Below are 22,214 nucleotides of genomic sequence, written 5' to 3'. Positions count from 1 at the left end.
ATTCTAAAGGTAAGTTTTTGAGCACGGCAACTGTCCACACGGACACAGAATCATCAACCTGGTTCATAGTTGCATACTCACATCTGGGCAGATATAGCAGAAAAACAATTTACTTCTATCTTGGGTTTAAATAATTAATTAGAGGAAAAGGAGGAAAAGGAAAAATGATGTCTATTTGATCCTAACATGAAAAGTCATTTAGGAGAAAGTGGTCTTCCAGTTGTTTGTATCTTTTCTTTAAATCAAAATGGGTCCAAAAGTGGCCTAACTCTTCCCTCCCTGCTTCTGCTGTGAGCCCAGTGGTCAGAGTCGGATCTTGAGGGATCAGCCAGAGGGAGTGCACCTCCCAGGCAGCTGAGAGCAAAGAGAGCACATAGTATGGGCCAAGAGGCCCATTGCCAAGAGGCAAGGGTGGAGCCAAGGACTGGAGGGCAAAAACAAAAAACAATCCAAAATGCGAAAACAGGGACTCCCCTAGAGATCCAGTGGCTGAGACTCAGCAGTCTCAATGTAGGGGGCACGGGTTCCAACCCTGGTCAGGGAACTAGATCCCACATGCCACAAACTAAGACCTGCCACAGCCAAATAAATAAATATTTTTAAAATCCAAAAGCAGAAATCTAAAGGAGAGGCACAGTCAGAAACAGATTCTGTCCCCAAATAGAGGATTTAGCTTACTTTTTAACCTTAAACATGCTACTTAACTTCCTTGAGCCCCAATTTTTTCATCTATGTGTGCATGCATGCTAAGTCACTTCAGTCATGTCTGACTCTTTGCAAACCTATGGACCATAGCCCGCCAGGCTTCTCTGTCCATAGGATTCTCCAGGCAAGAATACTGGAGAGGGTTGCCATGCCCTCCTCCAGGGGATCTTCCTGACCCAGGGACTGAACCTGTGTCTTTTATGTCTCATGCATTAGCAGGTAGATAGTTTACCTCTAGCACCCTCTGGGAAGCCCATCATGTCTCATGGGGCAATTAAAGGAGAGAACAGATGGTAGGGAATAGAAACAGCAATTTACTCAGAGGCTATGGTATGTTCCTAGGTGGGAGGATTGGAGCATGAGGAAGCCTTGGTGTGACTTGGGTTTTGAGGACCGGAGGGAAGGGTGTGACGTGTGGGAGATGGATAGGGGAGGGCGGTGAGAGTCAGGGCCAGTTAGGAAGGTAGGGGGCAGGTGTGAAAGATTTTGAATGCTGTACAAAGAAGCTTCTCCTCTAGGTTGGGTTTTTCCTCTGGCCTTTGAATTTTTATAAGCAAGTAAGTGATCTGATCAGATCCAAGGGGAGGAGAAGGAATTTCTCTATAGTATGACAGTTAAAACTACACCAAACTTCTCTGCAATGCAATGTAAACATTTTCAGAAAAACAAATTTAAATTATTTAAAAGCTGCAGAAGCCTCATGCCTTAGATATGCCGTTCATAACATTAGATGTATTTGATAATTACTTACATTAGATTCATTGTCTAAAAAAGCACAAGATTCAATCCTTTAAAAAAAAACCCAAAAAATCATTTAATAAAAGAGCTTTGAGAAAGCAGGCAATGTAAGGACAACAGACAAGTAAGAGACTGTCTTTAAGTAGATGAAAGTAAAATTGAATGGGTTGCTTTTTTTTTCTTTCAGCTTAGACATGTTTATTTAATTACACACACATCTATTTTAACACACTAGTGTGTTACCACATCATAACATTTCCAATTCAAACTGAGAATTGCTGGGAGTGTGGTTTAGCACTCCACAAAACAACTGCATATCAACCCATTCAGGCAAACCATGACCTATTGCTTTCACAGTAACCCGAAGACTCCACACCCCAAAATTTTAGGACATAGAATAATATAAGACCTCAAAGGGAAACAAAAAGAAGACTGCCAGAAATTAAAACATGTGTTTCCCCAAAGCCATTGAGATGTACGAATACAGGAACACAAGTCTGTGAATACAGTTCACTTACAAGAGATGGCACAGGCATGGTCCTAACAGCCCTGGAACAGGAAACGTTTCTCTATGGAACTGGACTATCTCCCTATATGTAAACTTGATGCTGTAACATTTTGACTACCACGTGTAACCTTTTATTAACATTCAACAACCTTTGAAAATAATTGCCTTCTCCCAATAAGGAATCTGTTCGAAAGCAGTCAGGTTACATAGTTATTTCCCATTCCACCACAACCCAGAATAAAGGCCCTTCCTATAATGCACACATTAGGGGAACTGGGTTCTGAGTAAGGGACTTTCCTACATGGTCATATTAACACTGCCTTGTGTAGCACTCAGCCCCAAAAGGATGATGTACACTTACAACACATTCTTCACCATATGCCAAGACCTTAAATCATCTGGATCAAAAACAACTGCTTTCCTGAGGCAATATCAACTATTAATCACACTATGGATGAAAGATAGTCGGTAAATCATATATCCCCACTTTCTCTTCTAATCAAGGAATCCTTTAAAAAGGCATTTAGAAAATTACCCTCAGTAACAAAACACAAATGTCTGAAAGGCTGAAAAGGAGGGTGCTGAAGAGGTTAAGGTATGTCTTCCCAGGGTCCATACCAAAAACATAATATTAGATAATGAGCATTAACGTGGGTTTCTCATTCTCTATTTCAAATTAACATGATGTTCTTTCATTAGGCAAGGAAGCGCCAATGTAAATCAAACAAGAATAGACTCTTTCCCTAAATAATAAGTGAAGAGACATGACAGAGTAGGAAAGTACCAAATTAGCTACAAATTTTCCATCTCATTGTTTTCTGTAAAATAAAATTTTATAACGAACACGCTCCATACAAGCTGTGCCGGTAGGTCTCGCTTCCAAAAACACTCACAGAGCAGTAATAAAAACCAAGCATGAACTCTAGGACATCTGCTATGGCATTGTTATCAAATGCAATCATTTTGGTCACAAATCTATACTCGCTTCAACTTTTTGTTGAAATATTAGTTTGTCTGCAGCATCTCCAATCTGGCACGCGAGGACTGACAGATGCTCTGCTTTCACCTCAGCTTCAACTTACACAGCTCCTCATTATACCAGCTATAGCTCGGCAAACTATTCCTCTGTTCTGGAAGGAGGACAAAATGCCATCTGTCTCTGCACGGTTATCCAAACGAATACTGCAGTGTGAAGAAACTAGGCTCCAAATGGAAGGATGAGGGCGAATTGCGCCTTAGCCATATCCTATCACAAATTAGATGTGTATGTGTGTATGTAGAGAGGTATGTATATTTACATGTACACATTCTATATACATGTTTGTATTATACATATAGTAGCATGGGCTCACCGCTCAAGTTTCCCAATTATCACATTGGGATGTGAACATTTCCAAGCCAAAAGCATTTCTCACCTTTCCTAGCTGTACCCGTAACCTGTGCAGTTTACATCATGTGACACTAATGACTAGCCACAAGGCAAAAGAGGTCCCCCAGAGAAAGATTTCAAGGTCATTCTGCAACTGAAAGCAGGTGGGGAAGCCTTACTATAAAAACTGGGCTAGATTTAGAGGCACTGTAGAGAAGGAAAGGAGGAAATGTTTTTACGGACATGGAAGGACAAGTGAATTTCAATCCAGTCTGTACCCCTGCAAGTCGGGGCAAAGGGTGGAAGAGGAGGAAGGCAAAGAGCAGGAGGCCAGGGGTAAGGATGACACCACAGAGCCCCTGAAAATGCTGCTGCTGGCTTTGTGTTTTGTGAGCCCCAAGAGTAGGACTGGGGCTGGGAAGACGCCAGAGGTAACTGCAGAGCAGAATCCTTACCTGCCACAAAATGTGGAACTTGAACTTTCTGTGTGACTGCGTGTTTGGCTTTGCTTCCCATGTGTCTGTAGATGTGCAGCACAGAAGTGGAAAAGAACTTTCAACATGGAGAGGAATTTCATACTTCAAGAAATTCAAGGAGCTCTTTAAAGCCAGTGTTTTCTTCCGCAGAGGCGCCACAGATCAAGACCAATTGGGTTAAGAATCTTGAGATTTGAAGACTCTGACTTAGGGGATATTCAGCCCTTTACTCCTGAACCTCTTGACATTTAAAGTTGCCTGCTCAGAGCCAACAGTATATTCTCACTAGCTAGCAATTGATAGGTACCTAAGGCCTCCTGGCGTCCATACGAGGGCCCAGTCATTTTCAAACTAAGTCTTCGTCTGGACCCCTAACCCCAGACATCTGTCTAAAAAATTGATGAGAATTAGAAGTCAAAATGAATGCTGTTGTGTTTTGTTATGGTTTTTTTCACTCTGAAGTCAATTGGTTTGGATCTGTTTACATAACCTCTGGTTTAATTCTATAGTTTTTGTGAAATGAGATTCTGAAAGCCTTATATGAAAGCTATCAGTCCAGTTCCCATATGGGTCAGTGAACTTCACTCCATCACATGTCACAGCCGCATGCTGTCCCCTCACCCCACTGAACCATCTGGCAAATGGTGCTGTTGGTCACCACGGGAGCTAAGGGGAAAATGTGGCCAGATCCGTACAGCCCATCCTCGTGGCTGTAGGGACGATAGGAAATCAGGAGAGCCATCTCGAGACGTGCAGGACAGCTTATTTCATTTTGCTGGATTTTCCTCTCCCACGTTGAACTTCATTCACTGGCATCATGACTGCCAGAGTTGTCTGTGGTTCCTGGGTTCACCTGTAATTAACCTGTAATGATAAAACTCTGTGGATTTTTAATGATGCTAGTCTTTTTTATTGTAATCAAGACAATAGAAACCCTGTCAAGAGAAAGGTTTGCCTAGAAGTGGAGGCACATTTGACGGAAAAGCAAGCGCCTGTGCAGGGCCAGAGTCCTGCTCTGCCTCAGGACAAAAGCTGCCGCTGAGACAGGAAGCCCACTCAAGTCAGCCAGGCCATCCGTAAAAGTCCTTGGCTTCACCTTGCAACCATCACCCTATTGGGCTCTGGGCACCTGACTGCTCCCTGCTCCTCTGAACTCTACTCTCCTCCCGGACTTTACATTTCTGACACTTCTCTAGCTCTTTGTGACTCCTAGCCTTCTTTATTAGCAGTCACCTTGGAGCATCCCTGATACTGACTTAGCTTGCCTCTGGCAAGACCCATTGTGCTAGGCTCAAAAGCAGGATAAGGCTGGAAGGGCTTCGGATAGAAAGTCCAGAGATCTGAGCTCCAGCCCCAACTGGACCACTAAAAACAGCATGACCTGAAGCAAATCCACTACTTTCTTGGTACACATGCTTTCTCCTTTTTCAGATGGAGATAACTACACTGATCCCATCTCTTTCCACAGGGATAAAACAGTGCCTGGCACAGAACAGGCACTCAATCCATATTTACTAACATGTGGAAAGATTAGAAAGTGAGAGTGTTGTCCAAGGCTAAGGTGATAAGAAAACATTATCACCATAGCAAAAGATTTTCAAAGTCTCATGCTTCTCAATTGTTGTTTAGTCACTAAGTTGTGTCTGACTCTGCAACCCCAAGGACTGTAGCCTGCCAGGCTCCTCTGCCCATGGGATTTCACAGGCAAGAATACTGGAGTGGGTTGCCATTTCCTTCTTCAGGGGATCTTCCTGACCCAAGGATCGAACTTGTGTTGCCTGCGTTTCCTGCATTGCAGGTGGATTCTTTACCACTGAGCCACCAACAAAGCCCATGCTTCTCAATATAGCATCAAATCTAAAATGGTAGCAATTGCCAAGTGATAGTCTTGTACATAAATATGGGTACATTAACAATGGTGGTGGTGGCGGTTTAGTCACTAAGTCATGTCTGACTCTTGCAACCTCATGGACTGTAGCCCTCCAGGCTCCTCTGTCCATGGGATTCTCCAGGCAAGAATACTGGAGTGGGTTACCATTTCCTTCTCCAGGGGATCTTACCAACCCAGGAATTGAACCCAGGTCTCCTGCATTGCAGGCATGTTCTTTACCAACTGACCTATGAGGGAAGCCCAAAGTGAAAGTGAAAGTCACTCAGTCATGTCTAACTCTTTGTGACCCCATGGACAGGAAGCTCTTAATGGCTAATATTTATTAAGTGCATATTAGGTATCAGGTAATAGTCTGACTTCCCTGGTGGATCAGATGGTAAAGTGTCTGCCTACAATGCCAGAAACCCGGGTTTGATCCCTGAGTGGGGAAGATCCTTTGGAGAAGGAAATGGCAACCCACTCCAGTACTCTTGCCTGGAAAATCCCATGGGAGGAGCCTGGTAGGCTACAGTCCATGGGGTCATAAAGAGTCACACACGACTGAGAGACTTCACTTCCTCTATAGTCTAAGCACATTACATGGATTAATTCATCTATCCCTTACCACAACCGCACAGTACTGTTACTTGGGTTTTACTTATGTGCAAACTGAGGCTCAGAGATGTTATGCAACATCCCTCAAGTCACCCACACAGGGGATAAATGAGAGCACAGGGATTTGAGTCCACACTGTCACTGGTTTCAGAATCTGTGTGTTTTTACGATGCCATTCTATAGCTGAAGGTGAAAGTAAAATAGGCAGCAGAAAATATATTGGGTTGGCCAAAAAGTTCATTTGGATTTTTCTACCACATGTTCCAGAAAAACCAAACCAGACTTATGTTGATGTCCTAGATCCCAATAACTAAACAGAAAACAGAAACCAACTACAGTTGAGCCTCCCCAACACAAAAACTACAAAACTAAAGTCAGTATCAATAACCTTGATGGCAAACATCCCTTTATAAAGCAATCCCTCTTTTTGCTATCAGTCTACATGCGGGCATATTAAGGCACCATTCACTTTGTGTCATATACTGTTTGCAGGACATCTGCTGCATTTTCCCTTCATTCTGTAAGGCAGCCATGAGAAGGTAGAAGGATCAGTCAACTTGGAATCAGAAGGGCAGGGTTATAGTCCTTGCTGGCGTCAATCATCCTCTGTTTCTCATTGGTAAATTAAGGAGGTTGGAATAGATTTCATATTAAGCTTCTGCAGGGGCTACAATTATATGGTCTTAGAATGTTGAAGTTAATATTATTCCTTGAGCTTAAATGGATTGAGGGCAGAGTAGAGGGGAGTCTCAATGTTCTGAAACACCAGAGAAGGCACTGGAAAATCCACAGAACCTCAATCCAGAATAGTCTGTAGTATCAGCCCCAAATAATTTAAATTTCTCATGGCAATAATGGGATTTAACTTTTTATTTTGAATTGGGGTATGGCCAATTAACAATGTTGTGATAGTTTCAGATGAATAGTGAAGGAATTCAGCCATACATACACATGTGTCCATTCTCCCCCAAACCACCGTCCCATCCGCTGCTACATGACATTGAGCAGAGTTCCCTATGCTATATAGTAGGACCTTGTTGGTTATCCATTTTAAATACAGCAGTGTGTACACGTCCATCCCAAACTCCCTAATTACCCCTTCCCACTACCCTTCCCCCCGGTAACCATATGTTCTTATGGTTTTCAGTGCTTACTGAATAAAGAAATAATTCCAAAGTGTGTGCTCTCATCGTTCTTGATGCTGTCACATAATTCATTTAGTGAAACTTCAAAACAAATATCATTCACATTTTAGAATCGAGGAAGCGGGAATTTGCTGAAGGTGAGTGAGTGGCTTCCCCAAATCCACAAGAAAAAATAGCTAGGAAGTGGGAGAATCTGGCACGTTCCCAATCCTGACCTTCTTACAAGTTTTTCATGTTATCTGTCAATTATGAATTACTCTTTAAGAAAAAGAAAAAAGGAATCTTTGTGGAACATTACTTTAAGTGATGGAGCTATGTGTCTTGAGCTCATTTTCAACTTTGCTGCCATCCACTCACACCTCTGTAAATGCAGACACATATACCCAGTCTATTGGCCTCTTGGGTTTCAGGTTTAGAGTCATTTGAAACCCCTACCGCAAACACCCAGCCTGGCGTCACTCACTCAAAGCACTGCATGAGAATCACCCAGTGAGCATTAAGAGGCATACCAGGGTCTTGCGTGCTCTTTCAGTTCCTTCCATCAATTTCATGTATTTCATATTAATATAAAAGCAGGCACATTCATGCTGAAAGACATTTAATATTATAAATTCAAATGGATAACTTTTTTGGTCTTCATTGGGTAAGAAATGAATAGAAATAAAGTATATCTTTTATTTCCCATACACTCCAATTTTATAAAACTGTCAGTGTTGGTTATTTAGGATGGAGAGAATACATGATTTCAATTGAAATGGTATGAAAAGCAAAAGCAGCATTAGGAGTTTCACAGGTTTTCACTGATTAGCTTTATAGAAGGAAGTTGCCGACATCACCACATCCTCCACAGGGGGCCCTTGGGCATTGCTGGCACCATGCTACTTACATTAGCAAATAATTCTTAGCAGGAGCACATAATGGCAGACCATGTCCCATCATCACTGAGTGTGATCGGGGGGCCTACTCCTGAATGAGGCCACTCATAGCACAATCCAGGGCCACTCCCATAGTGTCAAACCTCTTCTCACACACATCTTTATGCCACTCATCTGACAGATCTATTTCTCCCACTCCACAGAAAGCTCCTCAAGCAAGGCGCCCTCTTCTTACATCTCTGGGCCTCTGTGCCTAGGCTCTGTGGGTCTGGCGCCTGGTAGGTACCTTGCACAAGTTCACTGAATGAATCCAGGTGGACTCTCTAGACACAGTTCATCCCTTTTTTCTAGTCTTCAAAACAGAAAATTCAAAAAGGCATTTCAAATGTCTGTCTTTACTGCAGCTGCCTGGTTAAATCTGCTCACTTCTCATAGAGGCCATCTTTTTGCTTCAGTAAGGCACACATCTGACAATACGAGTTTACCTCTAAAGTGGAGTGGCTCCATTTCGAATGACAAAATGAGATTGCCAGGAAGACTGGACTACTGCAAAGCAAACTGTGATCCAAACCGCGAAGTGAGGGTCATTCTCCTAGACTGGATCTTCCACAACATTCCATCCAGTTCCTGTGATTTGCATTATATGTTTAAGCACAACAGTTTGGGGAAGCTCTTCCCAAATCATTCACTCACTTGGGAGTTATTCCTTCTCATTTTTATTGATGCAATTATAATATCTTAAAATTCTAAAGGATCTTGATCCCAGTCTTTCACCCAGACTACAACAGAATAGAAAAAGCATGGTCTTTGGCACCACATGGTAGGCAAAATTTTAAGGTGACCCCCACTGATCCACATCCCTGCATAATCTCCTACTCTTGAGTATGGGCAGAACCTGTAACCTATTTCTAATCAATAGAATATGGCAGAAGTGATAGAATTTTGCATATGTAACTAAGGCCCCTAATTAGTTGACTTTAGTTAGTTGGAAGGGAGATAATCCTAGGTGGACCTGACCTAGCCAGGTGAGCCATTTAAAGCAAGATCTCAACCCTCCTGGAAGTCAGAGACTTGAAGGACCAGAGACACTGTCTCTATTCATTGCTGGATTAGCAGAAGCAAGCCGGAATGTATTCTACAGACATAAGAAATCAATTCTGCCAACAATCAGAGCCTGAGAGTGGGTCCTTCCCTAAGTGAACTTCCAGATGAGAATGCAGCCCAGATGATAGCTTGATTATAGCCTTGTGAAACCTTGAGCAGAGAACCTAACAAAGCTACACCTGAATGTCTGACCTACAGAAATTGTGAGTTAATAAATGAGTGTCATGTCAAGTGCTATGTTTGTGGAAAGTTGTAATGCAGCAACAGAAAACTAATATAGCATCATATACACCTGGAGTCCAACACTAGCACCACCTCCTCCTAGGCATGTATATCACTTTACACTTTGGACCTTAGTTTCCTAATCTATGTAATGGAGATTATGTCATTTATCTTACAGGCCCATTGTGAGACGTAATTAATAAAAGGAATATTTGTTGAATCCTGCTCAATGCCAGGCATTGTTCTAGTTGCTGGGCTTTCATAAAGGAACAAGCCAGACAAGGTGCCTATTCTTATAGAATTCAAACATTAGTGACAGTAAACAGTTTAATATATGGATGAATAAAAACATATGATGAAAATAGGATGATATGGTAGAGAGTGACTAGGAGACACACCAACTGAGTGGCTGAAAAACTCTCCAAAAAGGTGATATCTGACCTGAAATCTGAATGACAAGAAGGAATCCATTGTGTGAAGATCAGAGGGCAGGGTATTTCAGAAAGACTAAAGAGCAGATGCAAAGCTTTCAAGTAGGAAAGAGTTTGGTGTTTTTGTGGAACAGCAAGAAGGCCATGGAGGCTGAAACAGAGTGAGCAAAGTGGAGAGAGGGCAGGGATGAGGTGGAGAGGTAGGCAGGGGCCACATCATATAGAGCTTCATAGGCCACAGTTAAGAAATTGCTCTTATCCCATTTTCCCGTGGAGGGTTTCAGCTCCAGTGAGTGGCAGTATCTGATTTCTGGCTTCTGTGGTTATAAAAGCACTCTACTGCTGTGTGGTACTTGGACTATAGGATTGAAGGAGGGAAGACCGAAGTATTGCAGATGGTCATTCAGTTCAATAAATTATTTTATCAGTGATTAAATATAGATTGAGGCCCCACACAAAGTGAAATGCCATATTGTTTCCATGTTTTCACCCCCTACCCCTCTTATTTTCTTACACCAGTAATCCAGTGTATGTGTACATCCAGCATCTGACTCAACCAGCAAGGTTAGAGCAGGAGGTTTCTTTTATAAGGTAACAAAAACATTATGGTTAAGTGAACTCACAAGAGCTAAAACATCATGTGAAAACCACAATATATTAGGGTGAGACAAGGATCCAGAAGGAAGGATTTCAAAGCCCAAAGTGACCAGAGAAAGTAAAGGAGGCAGGCTATAGAATGAAGGAGAAAAGAGTCAAGGTCAAAATCAAATGGGGAATGGGTAGGAGGACAGCCTAAGTCTGGGGTCCCCAACCCCCAAGCCACAGACCAGAACCAGTCCATGTCCAATTACAAACGGGACCTCACAGCAGGAGGTGAGCAGTCATTGAGTGATTGAAGCTTCCTCTTCAGAGTACATCATGAGAAACACTGGGCTGTATGAAGCACAAGCTGGAATCAAGATTGCTGGGAGAAATATTAATAACCTCAGATATGCAGATGACACCACCCTTATGGCAGAAAGTGAAGAACTAAAGAGCCTCTTGATGAAAGTGAAAGAGGAGAGTGAAAAAGTTGGCTTAAAACTCAACATTCAGAAAACTAAGATCATGGCACCTGGTCCCATCACTTCATGTTAAATAGATGGGGAAACAGAGGAAACAGTGACAGACTTTATTTTGGGGGGCTCCAAAATCACAGCAAATGGTGACTGCAGCCATGAAATTAAAAGATGCTTGCTCCTTGAAAGAATAGTTATGGCCAACCTAGACAGCATATTAAAAAGCAGATATAGTACTGTGCCAACAATGGTCCATCTAGTCAAAGCTGTGGTTTTTCCAGGAGTCATGTATGGGTGTGAGAGTTGGACTATAAAGAAAGCTGAGCACCAAAGAAATGATACTTTTGAACTGTGGTGTTGGAGAAGACTCTTTTTTTTTTTTTTTAATTTATTTTTTTTTGGTCATACATTGATATGAATCAGCCATAGATTTACACGTATTCCCCATCCCGATCCCCCCTCCCACCTCCCCCTCCACCCGATTCCTCTGGGTCTTCCCAGTGCACCAGGCCCGATCACCTGTCTCATGCATCCCACCTGGGCTGGTGATCTGTTTCACCATAAATAGTATACATGCTGTTCTTTTGAAATATCCCACCCTCACATTTGGAGAAGACTCTTGAGAGTCCCTTGGACTGCAAGGAGATCCAACCAGTCCATCCTAAAGGAAATCAGTTCTGAATATTCATTGAAAGGACTGATGCTGAAGCTGAAACTCCAATACTTTGGCTACCTAATTGGAAGAACTGTCTTATTTGAAAAGACCCTGATGCCGGGAAATATTGAAGGTGGGAGAAGAAGGGGAAGACAGAGGATGAGATGGTTGGATGACATCACTGACTCAATGGACATGAGTTTGAGTAAACTCTGGGAGCTGGTGATGGACAGGGAGGCCTGGTTTGCTGCAGTCCATGGGGTTGCAAAGAGTCGGACACAACTGAGCAACTGAACTGAACTGAACTGAACTGTATTTACAGCTGCTCCCCATCATGGCTCACGTTACCACCTGAGTTCTGCCTCCTGTCAGATCAGTGGCAGCATTAGATTCTCATAGGAGCACAAACACTACGACACTTGAATCCTCCTGACACCATCCCCATCCCACCCTAGTCCGTGGAAAAATTGTCTTCCACAAAACCAGTCCCTGGTGCTAAAATGGTTTGCGACTGCCAGTCTAGGTGATCACTGAATACCTAGAATCTTCAAAGCTATTCCACAATTTCCAGATGGAGCATGCAAATGGGTTAGCTGAGTTTGAAGGGCCAGGCAAAACAGAAGAGAGGCATATGTGTGTGCACATATACATATATAAACATATGTGTATATTCATCATTTACCTGGGACTTAAATGGATGAACATGAAGCCTAAAAATAGAATCAGTTCCCTAGGAAAATCTCTAAAAAGAGTTTTAGCAAGCTGAGGAGTATCATTAAATACAGTTTTCTTTGTGTCAGAAGTGTTTCTGTTTGCCAAGGCACTCCATTAATTAAAGATATTGTGTGATCTTAGACCCAGTCAGTAATTCCAACTTTAACATTCATCATGATCCAAAAATGGAAAGAAACCAATGAATTGTGACTTAAAACATCTCACTAATACATCTGACATATCCAGCAGGTGAACAAAGAAAGGGTTTTGACAGCATGGAGTGCTAAACAAATGCACAGTAATAGAGATAACCATCTCCCCCAGAGGGCCGGGGGCCCCAATGACAGCCTTGCTCTTTTTCGAGAAATAGTAGGGCAATACCCAAGAACACTACCTATTGTCATTTCCAGTAACAAAAGGCTCCAAACACTCCATGCTTCTTGTTATTTTTAGTTTACAATCAACTTTCCATCACTTAGAATACAGATACTACTAAACCAACAGACATATCTTAAGTGTATGGTCCATGGGGACAATTTTCTTAGGCCTAAGAAAGGTTTTGTTAAGCGTCACTACAAATGCTAAAAAACAAACAAACAAACAACACATGAATATAGGAGGGATATCAATTTCACTCTAGGACTTTCTCAGCGTGTATTTATCTGTTTGTAATTCTTTCTCATGAAGCCATTGTATTCGGGTCTGATCTTTTCTTGTTTCCCCAATCCACCCTCCTTCCATCCAAAACCAGTCCAATACCATAGTGATTTGTTTTTCATACCTACAGGTGAGCACAATCATAGGTTATAAAGAAAATCTGACTAAATAAGTCAATATCAGATCCATAGCCATCTATTGGTACATAAGAAATAGCCACTATTCAATGTTTATTCTTCAGTGCAAAAAGTTTATTCACTATTGAAGAGGGATTAGCAGGTCAAATTCAAGTTTAGAAATGTGAATTCAATTACCCGAGGCCACTTAAGTGAATTTCCACTTAAATTTGATGCCAGCTCAGAAGTTCTAAGTTGTTTCTGACTAGCAGTTTTTGATCTGATGGAAACATTTAATCAATTATCAAAGAAATTAAATTACTGACCACTCTATTAAAGTTTAAGGATATGTACAGAGTGGCATTTCTTAGGGTGAATCCAAGTGGGTATACTTGTGTAAAATATACACTTTTTTACTTCTCTGCCTCTTCTTTTAGGCTCTGAACCCAATGAAACTGCCTTTCATCTCAGTGGCCCTCATGGCAGAGTGGGTGACACATGTTAGGTTCAAAAGTAATGCTGTTCAACTAAGGACTGTAAATTCAAGGTCTATGTCCTGAAGTTCTTATATTTGAATAGAGAAAATTGGGTACACATGCAAACTGCAATAATAAGAGGCAGTTGATTAAAAGTATCTATGCCTAGAACACATTAAATGCAGTAAAAATACACGAGATGAGGAATCACTTTAGGAGGGGGTAATATGCATGGAAAGTCACAGAGAAATAGAATTGGGCCAGATTTCTAAAGATGAGTGAATATGGTTATAAGAGATGAATATTCTAAATACTGGGGATTCTAGAAGCAAATGCAGGTAGGTAGGAAAATCCAGTGCATATTCATGAGATGAGAAATATTCCAGATGCAATTAGACATAATGTTGGGCACGTGGAAAAGAAAAAATCTACAGAAGTATCTGGAAGGCAGATTATAGAGGTCCCTCATACCAGGTTATGAATTTGGACACTACTGTATTAAGTAGTCAATTTGGTATAATTTTACTCAAGAGTCACTAAAGATTTATGAGTAGAAGATTGACATAAATTAATTCAGTAACTACTTGTGAGAGATATCAACAGAGCTGAAAGTTATATCTAAAAGTTAGAGGGAAAAAATACAGGAAACCTCAGATGAATATACATAGGGAACCACATGAGTTATGTACACGGAGTGATTAAACATGGGGATCATCAATCCAAATAGAAGAAAAACTCAGGTAAAATCAAAAAACACCTGTGCATCAGAGCAAGTGACAGACAGTAATAAATAAGAATGAGCATCCTCTAAAAATGCTAATGTGAGTAACCACAAGAGGTCAAAACAAAAACCACTATGAGATATTCAATATTTTGTCAGACACGTGAAGGCGATCAGATCAAGTCTAACTTTTATGTCCAAAATGAAACTCAGGCATGCAGGCATCACAAGTTGAAATATACACGAAAGGAAGATGAGTGTGATGCCAGGTGAACCCCAGCTCCACCACTCAGGGACCTGAGGCAACTCACTTAGCTTCTCTGACCTTCCATATTAGCAGAATAGTGATTACAATAACAGGCATCTACAGAGTTGGTGTATCAAATGAGAAAATGCAAGTGGAAAGAACCCTGTGAATTGGAAAGGCCAAGCTTAGTTGTTCTCAGAAGTTGGTGTGTCCCTGGAAATCACCAGGGAGCTTTTTTTTTTTTTTTTTAAATCATTTGGCTGTGCAGCACAGCATGTGGGATCTTAGTTCCCTAACCAGGGATCTAACCTGTGCTTGTTGGCAGTAGGGAGTCTTAACCACTGGACCTTGAGGGAAATCTCACCAGGGAGCTTGTTTAAATGTACATTCCCAGTGCCACTGCCCCAGAGACTTGGGTAAGCAGGATGGCAATAGGGTTCTGGGGTTTTCTTTTAAAAAAAAATTTGTGGTTTAAAAAACAATATAAAATTGACCATCTTCACTGATTTTTTTTTCCTTTATATTTTTTTATTTATTTATTTTTTTTGTCATACATTGATATGAATCAGCCATAGATTTACACGTATTCCCCATCCTGATCCCCCCTCCCACCTCCCTCTCCACCTGATTCCTCTGGGTCTTCCCAGTGCACCAGGCCCGAGCACTTGTCTCATGCATCCCACCTGGGCTTTTTTAAGTGCACAGTTCAGTAGTGCTAAGTATATTCACTTTCTTGTGCAACAGATTTACAGAGCTCGATCCCCAGCTTTCTGCTTCCCTTCCCCCCAGCCCTTGACAACCGCCTTTCTATTTTCTCTTTTTATGAATTTTACTTCTGTCCATACCTCATACAAGTGCAATCATACAATATTTCTCTTTTTGTGACTGGCTTATTTCATTTAGTATAACATCCTTAAGGTCCATCCAGGTTACAGGATGGATCAGAATTCCCTTCATTTCTTAAGGCTGAATAATAGTCTATTGTATATATATATCAAAATCACATTTTTATTTATCCATTCATTGGTTGATGGACACATGGATTGCTTCCACCTCTTGGATATTATGAATAATGCTTCTATGTACATAGGTGTATAATATTAATATTGCTTCATGATCTGTCCATTATTTTGAATATATACAAGTAGTGTTTCCAGATTATGTAACAGTTTTTTTTTTTTTTTAGGAACCACAATACTAATTTTTACAGCAGCTGTACCATCTTACATTCCCACCAGCAGTGCACAAGCATTCCAATTTCCCCATATCCTTAATAAGACTTATTTTCTGACTTTTTTTTTAATAGCATCCATCCCAATGGATGTGAGGTGGTATCTCTTTGTGGTTTTATTTGCATTTCTCTAATTCTCTCTCTAAAGGGATCTGCATTTTTAACATGTTTGCCAGTGGTTCCAATGGAGAATCACATTTTGAGAAAATCTGCTCTAGGTCAACAATGGTTGCTGTTTTTCAATGAGTATGAGGGGCATGAAGGTGGCCATTGCCTTTTCAGCACAGACACTACAAGAAAATCCAAGACTATCCTTCTAAACTACATTATAATTGCACTAAGAACTTATTTCCTAAAATCATCTAACAATGGATGCTGACTTTTTGCAATTACTTTCTTGTTACAAGCCACTGGCATGATGCAAGTGCAAGTTCAAATCACCCATGACTGACATTCATCACTGCCCATTCACCTAACTGGTAAAGACAGGTATGTATATAAAGAGCATCTTGAAGGATATGATTTTGATTCATGAAATGTTATTTATACTACCCATATTTCCCAAGAAAGAGAATATTTCTCCACTCATCTCTTTTCTTTTAGCCACAACCACTGAAGAATTGATGCTTTTGAAATATGGTGCTGGAGAAGACTCTTGAGAGTCCCTTGGACTGCAAGGAGATCCAACCAGTCCATCCTAAAGGAGATCAGTCCTGGGTGTTCATTGGAAGGACTGATGTTGAAGCTGAAACTCCAGTACTTTGGCCACCTCATGCGAAGAGTTGATTCATTGGAAAAGACCCTGATGCTGGGAGGGTTTGGGGGCAGGAGGCGAAGGGGATGACAGAAGATGAGATGGCTGGATGGCATCACTGACTCGATGGGCATAAGTTTCAGTAAACTCCGGGAGTTGGTGATGGACAGGGAGGCCTGGTGTGCTGCGATTCATGGGGTCGCAAAGAGTCGGACACGACTGAGTGACTGAACTAACTAACTAACTATTTTTAACTCACCAGTATCCTGACCCACCCCCAATTTTAATTTTCTGCATAATTTGTATGTGCATTCATTTTATCATTGGAGTGGGAGTGCCAGTCGAATCCATGATATACTCTATACTACATACACTGAGAGATTTTTCTCCCTTTGGGTATAAAATAACTTGATCTTTGCAAAAAGGTTCATGGGGATAACCAAACAAAATCGGGAGGGGGGGTTATCTTGGAAGTTGAAGAATAGTAAGAATCTTCACTAAAAGCTACATTTGGAAAATATTTATCAAGAACTTAGTATGTACCAATTACTCATAGATTCAAAAACCAGAATATTCTAGTCACCACTTCCTGTAAAAAGAATCCTTTTGATCTAAAGTACTTTCAAGACTGAAGCTAAAGTCACAGCCAGAGCTACAAATAAATCGAAAGACTAACTCATTCGTTATTTCTTTGAATATTTTCTAAGCCTATATTGTGTTCCAGGCACTGTGATAGATGCCAGAGATAGAATAACATTTCCATCCTAAAGAATGGTGTTTCATCATTGAAGAATCATGCTTGACCTAGTAGGGGCATCTATTTTCCAGTCTAAGTGTTGCTAGATCAAGCTTATTTAACTTAACCAAACAATAGACTGCACTCTTGCCTTCTTAATCTTTGCCCACCTATACACATCTCTTTGTTCTATATTGTTCACACAGACCTCCCTATTTGCCCTTAGTGGTAATATCCTTATGTTTACTTATTGATCCTCAATCATTAATTTTTATCTTTCTATAGGATTGAAACCTATTGCATAAAAAATAAGCTCATGATACATTAAGTCAGTCTATTACATCTAAGTTAAAATAGTACAAGGAGCGCTTGACTTCAAGGACACAAATATGAAAACTAATATAAACTATATTATGAAGTCAACAAGATCTAGGTAAAAGCCAAAGGAAGTTAATGGAGAAAGTTTCTGGACAAAGACCATTCATCTGTGCTCCCAGACACAGCCACTTGCCACCACACAAGAAAAGACAGTTCCAAATTTCCAGTCAATAAGAAAGTCCATGCATTAAGAATTTGGCTGTTACCCAAATAGATATTTTCCCAGACAGGTGATCTTAAATTACATTATTTTGCTTTAAAATGTTCTGGCAACATAGAATGACATATGTGTTTCGCTTTGGAGAAGTATGAGGATGGTCCTTTGGGGGTCAAAGTTCCTAGGGGTAGGGTAGGGAAAAAGTTCAGGCTGCTGGTAACCATGCTGTAAAGAGAATTCTAGGTCTCAGTGTTGTCAGAAGCTCCTCCATAAATCAGTAACTAACCCAACATTAAAAGGCAAGAAATCACTCTGAAATAGGGAAAACTCTTTTTTTCCATCTGAAAAGAATACTTCCTCACCAGCCTTCAGCAATTCTTTCCCTGGTATCCCAGCTTTCTAAAAAACCCACCATGGTGGCTAAGAATGAAGGCTTAGGAATCATGCCTGTTGATGACATCTTTGGTAACAGAGTCAACAGAAAGCATGCCAGTTACTGCTATTTCTCCTTAGTTAATACTTGGCACACTAAGGTTTCAGTGAGAAACCAAGACGCATTACCATTTTGTAGCAGAAATTAAAAACTGGGGGAGCTAAGAAATGTGTTCAAATCTCACATTCATTCACTGTTGCAGCTGGAAAAGCACATGACTAATTACTCTGTGTTTTCAGCTGAAGTGTAATCTCATTCATAATTGAAAAAGAAACCCACATAGCTACCAAGAAGTTCTGGTAGTCTATGCAATTTTAGGCCCAGAGAAGCTGGGATATCTGACTGAAAGAAGGGGAGCACCCACCAAGCATTCTGGAGAAACGATTGACAGTCAGAGAATACAGCCTACTAATGGTTTTAAACTAATGGTTTTAAACAGGACATGGCCATGTGGACCTAGTTATATGATGTTAGAGTGTGCTCACCTTTGATATTTTGTGCACGTTCTTATTCTTAGATAAAATTCCCCCCGACCATCACCCATTGGATTCACATATCTGAGGCCTATTCTTCTTTCAAACAGAGTCTCTTCCACAAACTATTCGACAAATTGCTCATTCTTACAGGCCATGTCACCCTCTAAAGTATTTCAGATTTGAGTTGCTGTCTACATATCATTTGACATTCAGTATAACATCTTGCTGATATTTATCTTCTTTCCATATATGTCTTCTTTCCCAACTGGACAGTAAGTCACTTAAATAAAGTTATCCCCTTTAGAACAGACTTAAAACGTGGTTGCCCTTCTCTCTCTCTTTTTTTTTTTTCTATTTTATTATTTATTTTTTATAAATTATTTTTATTATAATTGGAGGCTATTTACTTTACAATATTGTAGTGGTTTTGCCATACATTGCCATGAATCTGCCACAGATGTACATGTATTCCCCATCCTGAAACGCCCTCCCACCTTCCTCCCCATCCCATGCTTCTGGGTCATCCCAGTGCACTAGCCCTGAGCACCCTGTCTCATGCATCGAACCTAGACGGGTGATCTGTTTCACATATGATAATATACATGTTTAAATGCTATTCTGTCAAATCATCCTACCCTTACCTTCCCCCACAGAGGCCAAAAGACTGTTCTATACATCTGTATCTCTTTTGCTGTCTCACATATAGGGTTATGATTACCATCTTTCTAAAGTCCACATATATGTGTTAGTATACTGCATCAGTGTTTTCCTTTCTGGCTTACTTCACTCTGTATAATAGGCTCCAGTTTCATCCACTTATTTAGAACTGATTCAAATGTATTCTTTTTAATGACTGAGTAATATTCCATTGTGTATATGTACCACAGCTTTCTTATCCATTCGTCTGCTGATGGACATCTAGGTTGCTTCTGTGTCCTGGCTACTATAAACAGTGCTGAGATGAACACTGGGGTGCATGTGTCTCTTTCAATTCTGGTTTCCTCAGTGTGTATGCCCAGAAGTGGGATTGCTGGGTCATATAGCACTTCTATTTCCAGTTTTTAAGGAATCTCCACACTGTTCTCCATGGTGACTGTACTAGTTTGCATTCCGACCGACAATGTACGAGGATTCCCTTTCTCCACACCCTCTCCAGCATTTGCTGTTTGTAGATTTTTGGATAGCAGCCATTCTGACTGGCATGAAATGGTGCCTCATTGTGGTTTTGATTTGCATTTCTCTGATAATGAGTGATGTTGAGAATCTTTTCATGTGTTTGTTAGCCATCTGTATGTCTTCTTTGGAGAAATGTCTGTTTAGTTCTTTGGCCCATTTTTTGATTGGGTCATTTATTTTTCTGGAATTGAGCTGCAGGAGTTGCTTGTATATTTTTGAGATTAATCCTTTGTCTGTTTCTTCATTTGCTATTATTTTCTCCCAATCTGAGGGCTGTCTTTTCACCTTACTTATAGTTTCCTTTGTAGTGCAAAAGCTTTTAAGTTTAATTAGGTCCCATTTCTTTATTTTTGCTTTTCTTTCCATTACTCTGGGAGGTGGGTCATAGAGGATCCTGTTGTGATTTATGTCGGAGAGGGTTTTGCCTATGTTTTCCTCTAGGAATTTTATAGTTTCTGGTCTTATGTTTAGATCTTTAATCCATTTTGAGTTTATTTTTGTGTATGGTGTTAGAAAGTGTTCTAGTTTCATTCTTTCACAAGTGGTTGACCAGTTTTCCCAGAACAATTGTTAAAGAGATTGTCTTTTCTCCATTGTATATTCTTGCCTCCTTTGTCAAAGATAAGGTGTCCATAGGTGCGTGCATTTATCTCTGGACTTTCTATTTTGTTCCGTTGATCTTTATTTCTGTCTTTGTGCCAGTACCATACTGTTTTGATGACTGTGGCTTTGTAGCAGAGCCTGAAGTCAGGCAGGTTGATACCTCCAGTTCCATCCTTCGTTCTCAAGATTGCTTTGGCTATTCGAGGTTTTTTTGTATTTCCATACAAATTGTGAAATTATTTGTTCTAGTTCTGTGAAAAATACCATTGGTAGCTTGATAGGGATTGCATTGAATCTATAGATTGCTTTGGGTGGTATACTCATTTTCACTATATTGATTCTTCCATTCCATGAACATGGTATATTTCTCCATCTATTTGTGTCCTCTTTGATTTCTTTCATCAGTGTTTAATAGTTTTCTATATATAGGTCTTTTGTTTCTTTAGGTAGATTTATTCCTAAGTATTTTATTCTTTTCATTGCAATGGTGAATGGAATTGTTTCCTTAATCTCTCTTTCTGTTTTCTCATTGTTAGTGTATAGGAATGCAAGGGATTTCTGTGTGTTAATCTTATATACTGAAACTTTACTGTGCTCACTGATTAGCTCTGGTAATTTTCTGGTGGAGTCTTTAGGGTTTTCTATGTAGAGGATCATGTCTTCTGCAAATAGTGAGAGTTTTCCTTCTTTTCCAATCTGGATTCCTTCTATTTTTTTTTTTTCTGCTCTGATTACTGTGGCCAAAACATCCAAAACTATGTTGAATAGTAGTGGTGAGAGTGGGCACCCTTGTCTTGTTCCTGACTTTAGGGGAAATGCTTTCAATTTTTCACCATTGAGGATAATGTTTGCGGAGAGTTTGTCATATATAGCTTTTATTATGTTGAGACATGTTCCTTCTATGCCTGCTTTCTGGAGGGTTTTTATCATAAATGGATGTAGAATTTTGTCAAAGGCTTTCTCTGCCTCTATTGAGATAATCATATGGTTTTGATCTTTCAATTTGTTAATGTGGTGTATTACATTGATTCATTTGTGGATATTGAAGAATCCTTGCATCTCTGGCATAAAGCCCACTTGGTCATGATGTATGATCTTTTTAATAGGTTGTTGGATTCTGTTTGCTAGAATTTTGCCTGTAGTTTTCTTTTTTTGTCGCATCTTTGTCTGGTTTTGGTATTAGGGTTTTGGTGGCCTCGTTGAATGAGTTTTGAAGTTTGCCTTCCGCTGCAATTTTCTGGAAGAGTTTGAGTAGCATAGGTATTAGCTCTTCTCTAAATTTTTGGTAGGATTCAGCTGTGAAGCTGTCTGGTCCTGGGCTTTTGTTTGCTGAACATTATTAATTACAGTTTTTATTTCCATGCTTGTAATGGGTCTGTTAAGATTTTCTATTTCTTCCTGGTTCATTTTTGGAAAGTAGTACTTTTTTAAGAATTTGTCCATTTCTTCCAAGTCTTCCATTTTATAGGCATATAGTTGCTGATAGTAATCTCTTATGATCCTATGTATTTCTGTGTTGTCTGTTGTGATTTCTCCATTTTCATTTCTGATTTTCTTGATTTGATTCT

At 40.3% G+C, this 22,214-nt stretch overlaps 1 long non-coding RNA gene across 1 annotated transcript; it reads left to right on the top strand.

Moving 5' to 3' along the window:
- The first annotated feature begins 719 nt into the window (after positions 1-719).
- Positions 720-21,959, top strand: LOC122689287. The gene is made up of 3 exons (XR_006339791.1): positions 720-735; positions 5,946-5,957; positions 21,775-21,959. It is a non-coding gene; the product is annotated as an uncharacterized LOC122689287 (long non-coding RNA).
- Positions 21,960-22,214: the final 255 nt, after the last annotated feature.

Source organism: Cervus elaphus, chromosome X (genome assembly GCF_910594005.1).
Source record: "Cervus elaphus chromosome X, mCerEla1.1, whole genome shotgun sequence".
Taxonomy (NCBI): Eukaryota; Metazoa; Chordata; class Mammalia; order Artiodactyla; family Cervidae; genus Cervus; species Cervus elaphus.
The sequence above is the reverse complement of the archived record's forward strand: the minus strand, read 5'-3'. Positions and strand labels throughout refer to the sequence as shown.